This window comes from Hemitrygon akajei, chromosome 13 (genome assembly GCF_048418815.1).
Source record: "Hemitrygon akajei chromosome 13, sHemAka1.3, whole genome shotgun sequence".
Lineage (NCBI taxonomy): Eukaryota > Metazoa > Chordata > Chondrichthyes > Myliobatiformes > Dasyatidae > Hemitrygon > Hemitrygon akajei.
This window is the reverse complement of record NC_133136.1, coordinates 16,219,403-16,238,572: the sequence shown is the minus strand read 5'-3', so window position 1 is coordinate 16,238,572 and position 19,170 is coordinate 16,219,403.

The following is a 19,170-nucleotide window of genomic DNA, read 5'->3' as shown; positions in this document are numbered from 1 at the left end:
CCAGATTGTCCAAAGCCATGTGGAGAGTTGTTGAGATTGCATCTGCAGTTGACCTATTGTGGTGATAGGCAATTTGCAATGGGTCCAGGTCCTTGTTGAGGCAGGAGTTCAGTCTTATCATAACCAACCTCTCATCACTGTTGATGTGAGTGCTGCCAGGCGATAGTCATTAAGGCAGCTCACCTTTTTCTTCTTAGGCACTGGTATAATTGTTGCCTTTTTGAAGCAAGTGGGAACTTCCGCAGTGAGAGGGCAAAAATGACCTTGAATACTCCCACTAATTGGTTGGCACAGGTTTTCAAAGCCTTACCAGGTACTCCATTGGGACCTTTTGCTTTGCAAGGGTTCACTCACTTTAAAGACGGCCTAACATCAGCCTCTGAGACAGAGATCACAGAGTCATCAGGTGCAGCAGGAATCTTCACACCTGTAATTGTGTTCTCCCTTTCAAAGCGGGCATAAAAGGTGTTGAGTTCATCTGATAGTGAACCATCGATGCCATTCACACTATAGGGTTTCGCTTTGTAGAAAGCAATGTCTTGTAAGCCCTGCCAGAGTTGTCGTGCATCGGAGATCGCCTTCAACATCGTTCGAAATTTTCTCTTCACCCTTGAAGTAGCCCTCTATAGATGATATCTGGTTTTCTGGTACAGGCCTGGATTGTCAGACTTGAATGCCACAGATCTAGCTTTCAGCCCACAACGTACCTCCTGGTTCATCCACAGATTTTGGTTTGGGGATGTGCAGTTAGTCTTTATGGGCACACACTCATCCACACAGGTTTTAATGAAGTTGGTAACAATTGCAGCATACTCATCCAGGTTCGAAGATGAATCCCTGAATGCAGTCTAGTCCACTGATTCAAAGCAGGCCTGTAAGCTCTTTTGTGCTTCCCTTGTCCAAATCTTCTTGGTCCTCACTACTGATGCTGCCCCTGCCTATACTCAGAGAGTAGAAGTACAGCCAGGTTATCAGACTTCCCGAAGTGAGGGTGTGGAATAGCACTGTAGGCATTCTTGATGGTGGTGTAACAGTGGTCCAGTGTATTGCTTCCTCTGGTATTGCAAGTGGTCTGTTGATGGTTATTACTTGGTGATTCTTTCAGACTCCCAAAACAATGGTGAAGGTATTAGAATGCGCTGTTTTGTGCATGTTGATCCCATTGCTCAGATCATCTAAAGCCTGATTAACATTGGCCTGAGGTGGAATGTATACTGCTACCAAAATGACCCTGGAGAACTCCCATGTTAAGTAAAAAGGACAGCGTTTAATTGCTAGATATTCCAGTTCTAGTGAGCAGAATTGGGACAGCACTAATATATTCGTGCACCAAGAAGTGTTGATCATGAGGCATATTCCTCCACCTCTGCTATTGAGAGATTCTATAGATCTATCCTGACAGTGTATAGTAAACCCGTCGATCTGAATCGCTGCATCCGGTACGGAAGGGGTTAACCAGGATTCCGTGAAACAAAGGACACATGTAGTCCTAGTGTCTCTCTGATTCAGCACTCTAGCTCTGATATCATCATTTTTATTCACCAGAGACTGCATGTTTGCCAGCTTTAATCTACATTGTTATTGCTTTGCCTTATTCCAGCTCAGTGCACTGTGTAATGATTTGATCTGGATGAACAGTATGTCAGACAAGCTTTCACTGTTTCTTGGTATATGGTGACAATTATAAAACAATACCAATACCAAGATCATAATGAGGTGAAATGGGAGTTCAGGAGTCCATCAAGGAAACCATTCAATAGTTTTATAAAAGTGGGGTAAAAGCTGTCATTGGGCCTTCAAGCTGTTAATGTTAGCCTTCCCACCTGATCGACACTGTTGTCTCCTACTCCACTGTAAAAAATCATGCATGGGGATCTCTATGCTACGTGGTGAGGAATTCTTTTAAGATCAGTATAGAAGTTCCTTATTGGTCTCATCTGTAATTTCCAGTATTGGGGCTTATTCACTGCAGACTATAGTTCGTCGGTTCCACATCAGATTGAGCTGGATTGATGTAAGGTGTTAATTCTGCAGAGGAGACAGTGAGATTGTGAACCTTAATGATGGAGCTCAAACCAGGAAGAAAGCAGACCTGCTTCTACCTCAGGATTGTGGTGACAGCTTCTGTTGCATTCTCGCATTATTTTCAACTTTCAGTAAAGAAGGCAAACGGCATGCTTGCCGTTATCAGGCAAAACATAAGTTCAAGGATCAGGAAGTCATTTTCAGCTTTGTAGAACTCAAATTCAGTGGCCTCTGGGATATTGTATTCTATTCTGTTTTCTCTGTTATAGGAAGGATGTCAAGGCATTGGAGAAGGTGCAGGTTTGGTTCACCAGGATGTTGCCTGGTTTAGAGGGCTTAAGCAATAAGGAGAGCTTGGACAAACATTTCGGTTGATTTCTCTGGAACAGCAGAGGCTGAGGGTAGACTTCATAGAAGTTTATTAAATTGTGAAAAGGTATAGATAGAGAACTGATTTGGTTTCCCTGGATCTAATAACAGGGGCATGCATTTACGGTTTGAAGGTGAAAGCTCAAAGGAGACTTTTCACAGAAGTGGTTGGTGAATGGATAGTGCTGCCAGTGGTGGCGATTGAGGGAGATATGATAGACGCATATAAGAGGCTCTAAGAAAGACATATGAAATGTGGAGAATGGATGGATATTGATGATATGCAGACAAGTGTCTTTGTCTTGACTTGTTTGGCACACCACCATGGGCCATAGAGCCTATTCTTGTGTTGATCTGCTCTGTATTCCGCATTCTATTTGGAGGACAAATTGATTGCCTGCCTGACTATCATTCGAATTCAGATTCATTTTTATTTATCACATCAAAACATGCAGTGAAGTGCGCCATTTGCACTAACAGCCAACACAACCTATGAATATGTTGGGGGCAGACGGCAAATGTCACCAGACATTCCGGAGTCAGCATAGCAGCAATGAGCTCTTTGGGCCTGGGTGGGGGGGGGGGAATAGAGGTTTTCAGAGCACCTGAGTTGGTCAGAATCAGAATCAGGTTTATTATCACCAACATATGATGTGAAATTTGTTAACTTAGCAGCAGCAGTTCAGTACAATACATAATCTAGCAGAGAGAGAAAAAAATAAAACATAATAATAAATAAACAATTAAATTAATTATGTATATTGAATAGATTACTAAAAATGTGCAAAAACAGAAATACTGTTTATTAAAAAAAAGTGAGGTGGTGTCCAAAACTTCAAAGTCCTTTTAGGAATTGGATGGCAGAGGGGAAGAAGCTGTTCCTGAATCGCTGAGTGTGTGCCTTCAGGCTTCTGTATCTCCTACCTGATGGTAACAGTGAGAAAAGGGCATCCCCTGGGTGCTGGAGGTCCTTAATAATGGGCGCTGCCTTTCTGAGACACTGTTTCCTAAAGATGTCCTGGGTACTTTGTAGGCTAGTGCCCAAGATGGAGCTGACTAGATTTACAACCTTCTGCAGCTTCTTTTGGTCCTGTGCAGTAGCCCCACCACCACCACCCTCCATACCAGACAGTGATGCAGCCTGTCAGAACACTCTCCAAGTTACAACTATAGAAGTTTTTGAGTGTATTTGTTGACATGCCAAATCGCTTCAAACTCCTAATAAAGTATAGCTGCTGTCTTGCCGCCTTATGACTACATCAATATGTTGGGACCAGGTTAGATCCTCAGAGATCTTGACACCCAGGAACTTGAAGCTGCTCACTCTCTCCACTTCTGATCCCTCTATGAGGATTGGTATGTGTTCCTTCATCTTACCCTTCCTGAAGTCCACAATCAGCTCTTTCATCTTACTGATGTTGAGTGCCCAGTTGTTGCTGTGGCACCATTCGACTAGTTGGCATATCTCACTCCTGAACACCCTCTTGTCACCACCTGAGATTCTACCAACAATGGTTGTATTGTCAGCAAATTTATAGATGGTATTTCAGCTATACCTAGCCACACAGTCTTCTGTACATAGAGAGTAGGGCAGTCGGCTAAGCACACACTCCTGAGGTGCACCATTGTTCGTCAACAGAGAGGATATGATCTTCCAGTTGGGAAGTTGAGGATCCAGTTACAGAGGGAGGTAGAGAGGTCCAGGTTCTACAACTTCTCAATCAGGATTGTGGGAATGATGGTATTGAATGCTGAGCTATAGTCGATGAACAGCATCCTAACGTAGGTGTTTGTGTTGTCTAGGTGGTCTAAAACCGTGTGAAGAGACATGGAAATTGTGTCTGCTGCTGACCTATTATGACGATAGGCAAATTGCAATGGGTCCAGTTCCTTGTTGAGGCAGGAGTTCAGATTAGTTATAACCAACCTCAAAGCATTTCATCACTGTCGATGGGAGTGCTACCAGGTGATAGTAGTTAAGGCAGCCCACATTATTCTTCTTTGGCACTGGTATAATTGTTGCTTCTTGAAACAAGTGGGAACTTCCTCAGTGAGAGGTTGAAAATGTCGTTGAATACTCCTGCTAGTAGGTTGGCACAGGTTCTCAGAGCCTTACCAGGTACCCCATCGGGACCTTCTGCCTTGCGAGGGATCACTCGCTGTAAAGACAGTCTAACATTGGCCTCTGAGACGGCGATCACAGGGTCATCATGTGCAGCAGGGATCTTCACAGCTGTAGTTGTGTTCTCTCTTTCAAAGCAGGCATAGAAGGCATTGAGTTCATCTGGTAGTGAAGAATGGCTGCCCTTCATGCTATTGAGTTTTGCTTTGTAGGAAGTAATGTCTTGCAGTCCCTGCCAGAGTTGTCGTACTTCCGATGTCACCTCCATCCTCATTCGAAATTGTCTCTTTGCCCTTGAAATAACCCTCTGCAAATCGTACCTGCTTTTCTGGTACAGTCCTGGGTTGTCAGACTTGAATGCCACAGATCTAGCCTTCAGCAGACGACGTACCTCTTGGTTCATCCATGGATTTTGGTTTGGGAATGTACAGTAAGTCTTTGTAGGCACACACTCATTCACACGGGTTTTAATGAAGTTGGTAACAACTGCAGCATATTCATCCAGATTCAAAGATGAATCCCTGAATACAGTCCAATCCACAGATTCAAAGCAGTCCTGTAGGCACTCCTGTGCTTCACTTGTCCAAGCTTTCTTGGTCCTCACTACTGCTGCTGTCTCTGCCTATACTCAGGGAGTAGAAGTACAGCCAAGTGATCAGACTTCCCAAAGAGAGGATAGCATGGTAGGCATTCTTGATGGTGGTGTAGTAATGGTCCTGTGTGTTGTTTCTTCTGGTATTGCAAGTGCTCTGTTGATGGTAATTGCTTAGGGGAGATTTTCAGACTGGCCATGTTAAAATCTCCCAAAACAATGGTGTTGGCATTAGGGTGCGCTGTTTCATACATGTTGATCCCATTGCTCAGATCATCTAAAGCCTGTTTGACATTGGCCTGAGGTGGAAAGTAAACTGCTACCAGAATGACCCCAGAGAACTCCCGTGGTAAGTAAAAAGGACAACACTTTTCTGCTAGATATTCCAGGTCTGGTGAGCAGAATTGGGACAGCACTGATATCTTCATGCACCAAGAAGAGTTGGTTAATTGATGTTTAGCTGGAGTTGTTAATCATTTAGAGTTCCTTGTGTTTTTCTTGAGCGACTCGCTCTTTGTAATGCAGTCTCCCAGTGCTTTATGTTTAAACTTGTTAGGATTATTTTGCTGTGCTCAGGGATTCCACATTATTTGTATTATTTAGGAGGATGTCTGGTTAGCGCTAATCGAGGGGTCCTCGTTTTGAGAAGGTTAGTTCTCGTGGTGTCACTCGGCCAAGCTACCAATGTTCTGTTGGAATCCTTATGAATAAACTCTGGTCACTGTCTCTACATGGAAGTGTGCCATTCCTCTGGGCTTGAGTTCTGACATTGCCAATGCACAGCATGCCACATAGTTTTCCCATGATACTCAGCAGAACAACACCGAACACAGCAAACAACCAGACAGCAGCAAAACAAGACCTCATCTCTCCCTTCCACTTCCACTACTTCAGTCGAGTCATTTCTTGTTGAACCTGAGAAGTAACCCTGATCGGAGCTCTGAAGTATCTATCAAATGTTTCTGAGAATCTGCTGCCCATTTTATTTACTTATTAGTCTGAGTTTACTGCCTCATGAGCACGATTCCAATCTGATGGAAGGAAGTGGAAACGAATCATGAAAAATGCCAAGAAAAATTATCTAACTTAAACTGAAATGCTAGCATTTGATTTGAAGATGTGGTCTGATTCTTTATTATTTCATTATCTTTATTATTTAATGTTATGAATTCCCAAGTCTTGTGTAATGTGATACCAGACATACGCCAAGCAGAAATCCTTCATTAAATAAAATCAGAAAGATTATCACCAGGTCATTTAAAGAAGTCCTCTATATCCCACTCTAGACTTTTACCCCTTTTAACCTGCCTGTCACTTCCCCCTAGGTCGCCTCCCCCTTTCCTTTTTCCTACGGTCCACTCTCCTCTCCTATTATAGACAATAGACAATAGACAATAGACAATAGGTGCAGAAGTAGACCATTCGGCCCTTCGAGCCTGCACCGCCATTTTGAGATCATGGCTGATCAATTCCTATCAATACCCGGTTTCTGCCTTGTCCCCATATCCCTTGATTCTCCTATCCATAAGATACCTATCTAGCTCTTTCTTGAAAGCATCCAGAGAATTGGCCTCCACTACCTTCTGAGGCAGTGCATTCCAGACCCCCACAACTCTCTGGGAGAAGAAGTTTTTCCTTAACTCTGTCCTAAATGACCTACCCCTTATTCTCAAACCATGCCCTCTGGTACTGGACTCTCCCAGCATCTGGAACATATTTCCTGCCTCTATTTTGTCCAATCCCTTAATAATCTTATATGTTTCAATCAGATCCCCTCTCAATCTCCTTAATTCCAGTGTGTACAAGCCCAGTCTCTCTAACCTCTCTGCGTAAGACAGTCCAGACATCCCAGGAATTAACCTCGTGAATCTACGCTGCACTTCCTCTACAGCCAGGATGTCCTTCCTTAACCCTGGAGACCAAAACTGTACACAATACTCCAGGTGCGGTCTCACCAGGGCTCTGTACAAATGCAAGAGGATTTCCTTGCTCTTGTACTCAATTCCCTTTGTAATAAAGGCCAACATTCCATTAGCCTTCTTCACTGCCTGCTGCACTTGCTCATTCACCTTCAGTGACTGATGAACAAGGACTCCGAGATCTCTTTGTATTTCTCCCTTACCCAACTCTACACCGTTCAGATAATAATCTGCCTTCCTGTTCTTACTCCCAAAGTGGATAACCTCACACTTATTCACATTAAACGCCATCTGCCAAGTATCTGCCCACTCACCCAGCCTATCCAAGTCACCTTGAATTCTCCGAACATCCTCATCACATGTCACACTGCCACCCAGCTTAGTATCATCAGCAAATTTGCTGATGTTATTTTTTATGCCTTCATCCAAATCGTTAATGTAAATGGTAAACAGCTGTGGTCCCAATACCGAGCCCTGTGGCACCCCACTAGTCACCACCTGCCATTCTGAGAAACACCCATTCACCGCTACCCTTTGCTTTCTATCTGCCAACCAGTTTTCTATCCATGGCAATGCCTTCCCCCCGATGCCCTGAGCTTTGATTTTACCCACCAATCTTCTATGTGGGACCTTATCAAATGCCTTCTGAAAATCGAGGTACACTACATCCACTGGATCTCCCCCGTCTAACTTCCTGGTTACATCCTCGAAAAACTCCAACAGATTAGTCAAGCATGATTTACCCTTGGTAAATCCATGCTGGCTCGGCCCAATCCTCTCACTGCTATCTAAATATGCCACTATTTCATCCTTAATAATAGATTCCTTCATTTCCAGCCTTTCACCTTCCTGACCCAACTGGCTTCACCTGTCACCTTCTAGTTATCCTGTTCTCCTCCCCCAACTTTTTCATTGTCCCTGAAGAAGGGTCTCGGGTCAAAATGTTGTCTGTTTATTCAATTCTATAGATGCCGTCTGACACACACAAACTCCAGCGGTGTGTGTGCGCCATTTTGAGTGCTCCAATTTGGAGACACGCTTTGCTCTAAAACATCCCAACTAAGTTCATCTTGAAAACATTTACAAATGACCTTCGTCATGTGTACTGTGATTCTTCCTCATCCTATTGACCTGCACCCAGACCATACCCCTCCTTACCCCACACATCCATATTCAAATGTTCCTTAAATGTTGAAACTGAACCCACATCCTCTACTTCCAGCAGCTACAAGCTCTCACTACCCTCTGAGTGAAGAAGCTCTCCCCCATGATCTCTTTAAACAATTCACCTTTCACTCTCAACCTGTGACCTCCAGCTTTAGTCTCACCCAACCTCAGTGGAAAAAGCCTGCTTGCACTTACCCTATCTATACCCCTCATAATTTTGTATACCCCTATCAGAATCAGAATCAGGTTTATTATCACCTGCATTTGTCATACAGTGCAATACATGATAATATAGAAAAGAAAGTAAAAATAGATGAAATCTCCACTCATTCTCCTATGCTCTAGGTGGGAGATCTTGACCTGTAACTCAGGTCAAGGATGAATAGGATGATGAGTGAATAGGATCACTGAAGCCATGCTAAGATTATTCTCATTTGTTAGTTACTTGAAGATCTTCTAACTTTCGAAAGCACTCGTTAGAAATATTGGAAGGTATTTGGGTTAATATGACTCAGTGCATCATCCTTTTCCATGGACCTACATTTGAACTGCCAAACTTTGATGGAAAGAATGTTTGACAATGAGTGGGGTTACCTTATCCTTAAATTTATGCAGTAGGAGGCTATTTGGCCCATTGAGTTCATGCTAGCTCAGAGGGAAACAATTCCATTGGCCTCACTACCCTATGTACCACTGTAAGATCTTTCTCACATGTGCCTGTCAGTTCCCCCTTCAACATGTTTAAACTAAGCCCTGACTAAAGGGGAATCTGCGCAATCCAATCAATCTACCTGGTCATTTGTTGACATATCAAAAACAGTCTGGTGGCATGAATATTGATTTCGCCTTCTGGTGAACAAATCCATCCATCCCCCCTCCTCTATTCCCCATTCTGACTTTCACTTTGTTACAAGTATCACCCCCTGTGATAGTGATCAGTGGGGCACAGAGAATATGTATTTACCACCAAGCAACTTGTATTGTTTCAACTAAAAAGCACGTGGGTTCACAAACTATCTACCTGTGTGTACACTACTAGAATCCCTGACCTTCCATGAACAGTGAACGAAAAGCAAAGGTATTACCTGGGAAAGGAGTCTACACTGGCCAGGCATTCCTCATGGCCCTGATCCCAGTGTGTCCATGGGATCCTCCTTATCCACAACGGTTGGTCCCTGGTTGCTGGAGAGTTATTGCCCCTGCACATTTGGAGCTCCTGTCTCTTATAGAGTTTGTCATCAATTGGACTGTTGGATCTCCAACCCATTGGCAAAAGGTCACCCTCTTATTGGTCATTGTACAGGGCAACAACCGACATTGTTTCATGGTTCTACCTACCCCAGACTTGTGTTTTTGTGTCTATTAACTCTGACTGGTCCAAACCAGTTAAATGAGGCAACCCAGACAAAGTCTAATGAAGTCTGGTTTGCATCATTTTTTCAGAATGAGTAAAATGCAGGTAGGTCTGGAATTTTACAGAATAAGTAGGTACTCCTCCAAGAGTAGGTCACTATCTGAAGTTCCTGGTGTCCACATTCAATTACTCTGATTAGATTGTCCCAGAGCAGGAATCAGTTCAGAGTCCACGTCCTTTACATTACAAATAACTACTTGTTTGAGAATGGCCTCAGGTTTAGCAGGTCATTACCTGAAGCTTCCTGTAGCCACATTCAGGCTACCTCAGAGCAAGAATCAGTCCAGAGTCCACAAAATGGGGGGAACAAAGACAACTGGTTTTGATTAAACTGAAGTTTCTTCTGGCCAACAATTTTTCACGTCTATTACTTTCCCTTGTGTCCCTCCTCCTTCCCTTTCTCCTATTGTCCACTCTCCTCTCCTATCAGACTCCTTCTTCTCCAGTCCTTGACCTTTCCCACCCACCTGGCTTCAGCTATCACCTTCCAGCTAGCCTCCTTCCCCTCCCCCACCTTTTTATTATGGTATCTTCCCCCTTACTTCTCAGTCCTGAGGAAGGGTCTCAGCCTGAAGCATTGACTGTTTACTCTTTTCCATCGATGCTTGCTTACCTGCAGACTTCCACCAGTGCTCTATGTGTGTGTTGCTTTGCAGTCCTTATTTGTGTTTTTGCATAATTCTCTGTAAACTCTAGAGACTGTTCTGTGTGAGCATTCCAGGAGATCAACAGTCTCTGAGATACTCAAGCCACCCCATCTGGCGCCAACAATCTTTCTACAGTCAAAGTGACTCAGAACACATTTCTTCCTAATTTCTTCTTCAGTCCTGATGAAGGATCTTGGCCTGAAATGTTGACAGTTTACTCTTTTGCATAGATGCTGCAGAGTTCCTCCAGAGTATTGTGTGTCGTGCTTATGTAATGCCTTACTTCATATTTTTACTGTTATGTTGTATGTATCCCATTTTCTGTAAGAGTTATTTGCTCTGCTCTCAGCCTTTTTGGGTTATTGTTGGAGATAAGGAATGATGTAGAATATGAGCCATCCAATTAACAGGAAGTTTTTCTTGGTGAGGGACAATAAGGTTGGTTGTGGGCTTTTGTTCGAGAGGAAATGAAGAGAGAAGACGCTGGGGAGAACCGGTTGTGGCATATGATCCGGTGGGAGACCCGTTTGTACGAGTTGGATTGCGAGCAGCATTCAGAAGGTGGTGTGTGCTTTCACATTGACCGAGGGCCCAACGCGTGAATAACAGAGAAGTTCAAGATGAGCTCCTACTTGAACACATTTGACCGTTTAATTAGAATGGGCCCTTTTCTTTTTGTTATTCTTTACTAACCCTTCAGTTAAGATTCCTTTAATCGTATGCTGTCTGTTATTTCGTGGCATCACATTGTAACAGGGTAGCAAATGGCACAGCATCCACACAAATGAGGTTTGGGGTGAGATCCAGTGTGCCTCAATCTCTAAAGTTCGGCAGGCCCAGAGGTTGCCTTCCCTAGACTTACGCAGCCAAGGAAACTGGCAGGTATTCGTGCATATTGCGGATATTGACCACATTCCCTGCCATTGTCCAATCTGCTGAGGAGCTAATAAACTAGTACACAATGCATTCTAAAGGATCAGACTCTTAAACTACAATAATCACAGATCCAAAGCAGCATAAGAAGGAACCAGATAAAAAATGGCTTTCATAGATCTCTGGGCTCAAGTGTAATGTCTGCATAATGACATGACACTTCAAAGCATGTATGAGAAGCTATTTGAGGATTTCAAGGATTCAATGTGTTAGTGAATGCAAGTCTTTCTTTGTTTGAACCCATGTGAATTCAATAAAATGTATTGATCATTCAAAGCAGGTGTAACTGTGATTGTAATAGGAAGTTTTTCTTCCCCATATGAGTTTTTACCAATTGTTTTTTTCTTTTCATGCATCATCTGAACTTTTTGGAATTTCAGATTGTAATGATATGACTGCAGAAGTAGGAATTGTGGTGATTGTAAGAAAAAATAACTGTGTTCAGGGACATGGAGAAAACATTACTATATGTTATACTATGACTTACAAATTCCATTTCACTAGTCACATGCAATTATGCGATGGAATTGTTGGCCAGAAATCTGCAAATCAGTGAACGAGAATGAGATCCACTTCTCGTTTTTCTATACAATAGTGAGTACAGGACCAGAGCCGTCAATGCGGAGCAGAAATGATTGGCCAAATGGCCTAACTTTACTCCAATATCTTATAGCCTTATGGTCCTACATTATGTCCAAGATCCACATAGCTATCAGGGACTTGAAAGAAAAAGCAGATTTGTTTGAGAATTATCCAAAGAAGGTGTAGTGTCTCGCACAGGTGTAAAAACTCTGCATTAAACACCAAGTATAAACCGTAGTCAATGAGGCACGATCCCAGTAAGATTAATCGTTTACTGTTCATTCTTCCACATTAACGTATGGTGAAAACTGTTGATAAAACAATACAAAATATATACAGTATTTGTTTCCTTCTTGGCATCACATTTACATCATAAATGCAAAAATAAAACTACGACAAACTATATTACATTAAAATACGACATACAGTCAGAATCTACCTACGCCATCAGCTGCTTTAAATACTTATGGCGTTGCTTCTATGATGTTTCTTAGTGCGTAGAAAGAAACTCTTCTCGCGCTGATCCTGCACACGCAAGCCCCCTCCTTCCCGTTTCTCCAAACCAGTATTTTCCCACAAGATGCAGCGAAACCACATGTGACGTCATCGGATGCCACAATACATCACAGACAATGAACTTACTTTCAACAGCCTTAACTTTAACTAGAAAATAATTACAAACGGATTACTAAAGCGAAAATGTCATAAAGCTAAACAAATGCCTTAAGGGCAACACAGAAGGAATCCAACGCTCGAACTGCAGGGAGGTACAGTCTCACACCAGGTTCTTACCTGAGCATGTCTTCCACTAGCCCTGGACCATCCTGATTCGTACTGCTTCAGTATTGGAGAAGAGCAGATGGATCAGAATCAATAGTCATGTTGGGCAGTGGACCTTCCAGAAGATAAGGCATGGAAAACCCTTGTGAAAAACCTTTTGAGGACTTAGGCAATGTACTTTCTCAAATCGATTCAGTTTCATTCTACCAGCAGCTTTAATCTTTGGGTATCTTCTGCTTGGATAGGTAATGATAAATGTTTTTTGTGCATGTTATTATGTTTGTATAGTTATTACTATTTGTGCAAATGTCACCCAATATAGATTGGAGGTAATGAAGTGTGAAGGTGCATTGAAAGCAGAATGAATCAAAATCAGGCTTATTATCACTGTTATATGTCTCTTTCTCTTGATGGAGAGTGAGAGCCTATTGGGGGTGGGGAGGGGCAGTGGGGGGCAGGGTTTGAGATTGCAACATTGGACCAGTGAGCTGCTGGTCTCCCATTCTTACTGTGCAGGAGAAACCTCTCTCTCCCTCATAAGTGATAAAGAGCTTGTCTGAGATACTGAAGTGGTGGGATGGACTGTAGTCTTTGAAGGACTCTACATCATGGTCTCTTTGGGGGCTTGCATGGTGGGGGTGTTGCTCTGCTGTTGCAAGTGGGGGAGAGGGAAGGGCAGGGTTGATTCTTCAGGCTGCTTGTGGGTGGGAGGAGGAGGAGGAGGGGCTTTGGGGTTCTGATATTATTATCATTCATTCTTTGGGGTTTTTGTGCCATGGATGTGTCAGTGTAGAATAAGAATTTCGTGCTGTATCCTGTTTGCATTCTCTGATATTAAATTGAACCATTTGAACCATTTCGGTGGGATGTTAGTGCCCATGATGGAGCTGGCTGAGTTTACAACTTCCTGCAGCTTTTTCCAATCCTGTGAAGTGGCCCCTAATACCAGATGATGATACCAATAGTCAGAATGCTCTTCACAGTACATCCATAGAAATTTGTTGGAATCCTTGGCGTCATACCAAATCTCCTCAAACTCCTAATGAAATATAGCCACTGACATGCCTTCTTCAAAATTGCGTCAATGTGTTGGGCACAGAATAGATCTTTAAACATGTTGACACCCAGAATGCTAGGGACTCATCATTGCTTCAGAAGATACTGACAGTACCTCAACATATCAATGGGAAGCTGCAAACTAAAATGATGAAAAATCCTTGTCCAGCTTCTGACAATGTAAGCATTCAATATGAGAACAAAGCAGCAGATCACAAGCAATAAGAAAATGATGCATCGAGACTGAGCTCTGCAGGTGAAGTAAACACAGCAGACGCATGACAACTTGGCAGCCATCCTACATTGTTAAGTAACACAGGTGACAGTTTCAAGACTTATAAAGCTACTTGTCAAAATAAATGGGTCAAAATATTCCATTATGCCTGGGTGACTGGAGGGAAGAATATTTTGGTGCCTGAAGATTTGTTTTCTTATTAACTGCACAATGTTGAATCTGTTTTCCAGGAGTGGCTTAATTATTAATGTTCTGTAAAACATCTTGATATCTTACCCTCTAAATTCTTTTCCACAAATGTGCATGAATATATTAATGAATTTGTTCATTGAAAATATTCCAAGGCATAGGAAGATAACACAGATCTAGAATTTCAGTAACACAAGAGATTCTACAGACACTGGAAATGTTTATTCGGTTGTGTTGTGTGTGCTAAGATGGAGTGCCTAATTTCAACATGGCAGTTACTCTTTATTATTAATTCAACATGTAAAAAATAATGGGCATGATAGGATGTATTTTGGGATAAGACCATAAGATATAGGAGCCATTTGGCCCAGCAAGTCTGCTCCACTATTTCATCATGGCTGAAACAATTTTCCTCTCAGTCTTAATCTCCTACCTTCTCCCCGTATCCCTGACCAATCAGGAATCTACCAACCTCTGCTTTAAATATACATAAAGACTTGGCTTCCATCGCTGCCCGTGGGAAAGAATTCCACAGATTCACCACTCTCTGGCTAGAGAAATTCCTCCTTATCTCCAACAGAGAGTGATGAGTTGTGGAATTCTTGGTCACAGGCAGCTGTGGAGGCCAAGTCCTTATCTATATTTAACGCAGCTAAGTCTCTATCTATATTTAATGAAATTGGGCATTTGGCTCATCGAGTCTGCTCCGTCATTTCATCATGACTGATCCATTTCCCTCTCAGCCCCAGTCTTCTGCGCAGCTGTTGGTAGATTATTGATTGGTCAGGGCATGAAGGGAGATGGGGAGAAGGAAGAAGACTGGTGTAGTGATATCACGAGTCACCTGTCAGAACATGATTAGACAGAGTTAGGAGAATGTCCAGAAATGACAGAATGATCTAGAAGCTTGTGTTATGAATGTGCAGCAACTCTGAGGGGCCGAAGGGTACAAAGTCGCCCCCTCCTTTTTGAGAATCTCAAGATCGCTATTAATTCGGGTCTGGGACCCAGGAAATGAGAGAGAGACACGCAGAATCCACAAGGTTTGGAATGTGTCCTGGCCTCAGCGAAACAAAACCACTGATAGTGGCTATTGTCTCTTGGAGACAGGATTGTGTATTGAGTATTGTACTATTCATTGAAGCCCCTCAGGGGACGACCAGAGTGGGCTGGTTGAGGGATTGCATCATCCCAACCTGATTGACATCTGAGACCCCGTGAGTAAGGATAAAAGAGGGTCTGGGGAACAACCCCTTTAGACGCACCAGGAGAAACGCTAGAAATCCCGTGACAGCGTTTAATAGCGACAGCCGGTGGGGGCTCGTGTGCGTCCTTCCCTTGCCTGGGTTGGCGGGTTCACCATAGAAGAACGGCTTAGCTAAAGGAGAGGCCACAAGTGAACGGCCACACCAACGAGACTCCGACGGATCGAAATCATAAAAGGAAAGCCGGCAAGTTTTTCTCCAAATCTCTCTCTCTCTCCAACCATTGCAACCCCAGCGGTCCCCAAAGGCTGCAGCCTGAATGAACTGAGTGAACTTTATATTTCCATCGGACAGTACATTATCCCCTAGACAACGATAGAGCTTATTTCTTATTGATTATTAGTATACCCACACTCTTAGATTTAGTATTGACGACGTATATTATCTGTATATTTGCATTGATATTATTTTTGTGTATTTCTACTAATAAATACTGTTAAAAATAGTATCATCAGACTTCAACGGACCTCTCTATCTTTGCTGGTAAGTGACCCAGTTACGGGGTTCGTAACAACTTGGGGGCTCGTCCGGGATTTGATACCAAATTGGAGGGCCAGTAAATTGGGCTTTTAAGTCAAAACTTGGATCTGGTTGCGTGGGTAACCAGATGGGAAACAAACAAAGATGGACGTAGAGGAATTTATAAAAAACCTGACTCCGGAGGCGCTAGAGGCTGCCACAAATTTGGACTTAATCAATATTGCGAAAGGACTAAACCTCGCAAAGGTGAGGTTGTCAATGAAAAAGCGGGAGGTGCGGAGGGCCATAACTCAGTATTATATTGTGAAGAATGTGTTTTCGGCTGAGGTATTGGAAAATATCCCTGAAAAGGCATCAGCTAGTGGGACAGCTCAGTTCGAGTTGGAGAAATTAAGGTTGGAACATGAAATTAAGTTAAAACAGCTGGAAGCAGCTGAAAAGGAAAAAGAGCAGGAAAGAGCCAAAAAGCAAAGGGAGCATGCGCTCCAGCTAAAGGAGTTAGAGGTGAAGAGGGAGCAGGAAAGAGCTGAGAAGCAGAGGGAGCATGAAATTCAGTTAAAACAGCTGGAAGCAGCTGAAAAGGAGAAGAAAAGGGCCAAAAAAGAGAAGGAGAGAGCCGAGAAGGAGAGGGAGTATGAGGAGAAGGAGAAACAGAGGCAACATGACTTGGACATGGAGAAGTTAAGGCAAGAGCGAAGAGCTCAAGGGCCAGACCGTGAGGAGAGATTTAATGTTAGTAGGGAGTTTAGGTTAGTACCTCCATTTGAGGAGACGGATGTTGATAGTTATTTCTTGCATTTTGAAAAGGTGGCAGTGAGTCAGACGTGGCCCAGAGATCAGTGGGTGGCGTTGTTACAAAGTGTGTTTAAAGGGAAGGCACAATGGGCATATGCGGCGTTGTCCATGGAGGAGGAGGAGTCTGAGAATTATGAGAAAGTAAAGGAGGCCATTCTTCGGACCTACGAATTGGTACCTGAAGCCTATAGACAAAAGTTCAGAAATTTAAAGAAAGGGTGGAATCAGACGTATGCAGAGTTTGCCTATGAGAAGGGTGTGCTCTTGGATCGCTGGTGTGCAGCAGAAATGGTGGAAGAAGATTTTTGGCGTCTCAGGGAGTTAATTCTGATTGAGGAATTTAAAGGATGTGTTTCGGATGATATCCGGATGTATTTGAATGAGAAGCCGAATAAGTCCATATCCGAATTTGCTAGGTTCACAGATAAATATGCCCTAACCCACAAGACAAAGTTTTCCTTGAATAAAAGTTACCAGAGAGACCATGGGAACGGTAGAGAAAGCCCGCCGGCTGAGGCAGAGATCCAGCCGGGAGCTAGTGGTAAAACTAAGGAGGAGGAAAGGCAAGACGGCAGGAGAGGTCCTGGCTTGACCTGTTTTAATTGTGGAAAGGTGGGTCATATTGCATCTAAGTGCCTTGCTCTGAGGAAGGAGGTAGGAAAAGGGAGAGCAGCAGTCCCTACAGGATGTACTGTGGTGATCAGTAAATCGACGAGAAAGCCCCAGGTAGACAGAATACGAGAGGGGCCTGAGAAATTTATTTCAGAAGGAACCGTGTCTGTGAAAGAGAGAGACACACCAGTTCCAGTGCGGATCTGGAGAGACACTGGAGCTGAGCTGCCACTGATTCGCAGTACGGTACTAGATTCTGGTCGCGAGACTGGAGAGGTAGCTTTGAGAGGCATAGGAAAAGGGACAGAAGCAGTGCCCTTGCATAGGATCATTATAAATTGTGAGCTGGTATCTGGACCAGTTGAAATAGGGGTGCAATCAGAATTCCCGAAAACTGACGTAGACTTCCTTCTGGGTAACGATTTAGCTGGTGGTGACGTTTGGTCGGCCATGGAGCTGATGAGCCAGCCTGTAAGTGTTGAGGACCCACCCCTAGATTCCAAGATCTATCCCGCATGCACGATCACTCGCAGCATGTCGAGAAAGGCAGCTGAGAATGAGACCAGTTTAAATTCAGCCAGTATCGATTTGGCTGAGACGTTTTTACCGACCCTGTACCAAGAGGGGTTAGAGGGTGGTAAAACGGGAATAGGAAAGTGAAAGAGAGTAAGGGAGAGGAGGTAGACCTTCCCTTAGCCAGGAGCAAATTTATAGAGGCACAGAGTAAAAATGAGAAACAAATAAGGCTGTTAGAAGGTCCAGGGTTGGACATGGATGATCTGTCTGGTTTGACAGAACTGTTTGAAGAAGTTGAAAATTCTAAAGGTGTTCCTGATAATGAAATGAGGGCAGTCCGAGATGAAAAGGATGCCATTACCTTGAAGAAGTCTGCTGGATTGGCAGATGAGGTTGTTTCAGCCCACGGGGTTGAGTTTACTCCGGAAGGGAGTTGCCCAGAGAGTAACTGGGAGGATCAGGGGAACTTAGAAGTTGAAAAGGGTACAGGTATTGAAAGCCTGGAAGAGGCAGATGTCCCATTTGAGTGTGTTCAAGATGTGGATGCACGTGGTACTGAACCTAGTAATGGAACTCAGAAAAAGTCCGAGGTATTTGATACAGTTGAAAAGGAATGCAGCCCTTGTGGGTCAGATGGACTTGGTTCAGTGAAGAAAGGGTTAACCTTGGTACTAGTGGGAAGTGAGAATTCCCAGTTGTTTGTGTTCGAAGGTGTGTTAAAAGTTAGTGAGGAGATAAAAGGTGGTGAGGTGAATATTATTATTGAAGGGAAAGGGAAAAGTGTAGTTCCTAAATTAAATGAAGAAAATTTAAAGTCTGGATTGATGTCAGAAGCAGCAACCAGGCTACAGGGACAATGGCTTGGTAACACGGTGCCTGCGAATCAATTACAGGCTGATTTGGAATGTAAAGGTGCCCCACACGCTATTGTTATTCAAGAGAGTGCTGTGAAGAGGCAGAGTTTGAAATGCTGTTTGGACAAAGAGGGATTGCTTGCAGAGTTTAAACTGAAAACTAATAGCATGAAGGGTCCTGAAGATAAAACTAACAACTTGCTTAAAATTAAAGAATTGTGTGGAAATTCGGAAAATGGTCTAAGTTTGGAACACATTGTTGATAAAATAACTCCTATGAAAGGAGCATGCAAAAGCCTATTCCACACTAGTATACAAGTTAACCACGTGGGAGTTAACTGGAAAAGGGGCGAGGGTTGACGGGATGTCATTTTAAATAACAGGATCCGGTTTTAAGGGATTTCGACAAAACATGTGAATAATAACGACAATCCCCATGGAAGATTGACTGTTAAGTTTGAAAGTAAAATAAAGATTAGTATTTGCATGAACTTTTGTAATATACACGTAAGCTAAGATCACAACTCTTTAGTTTTTGTTTGCTGAAGAAAAGGAATAAAAATAGGTGGTTATTAAATTGGAGTCTGATGCTACAAGAATTTTATTAAGGTACAAGAT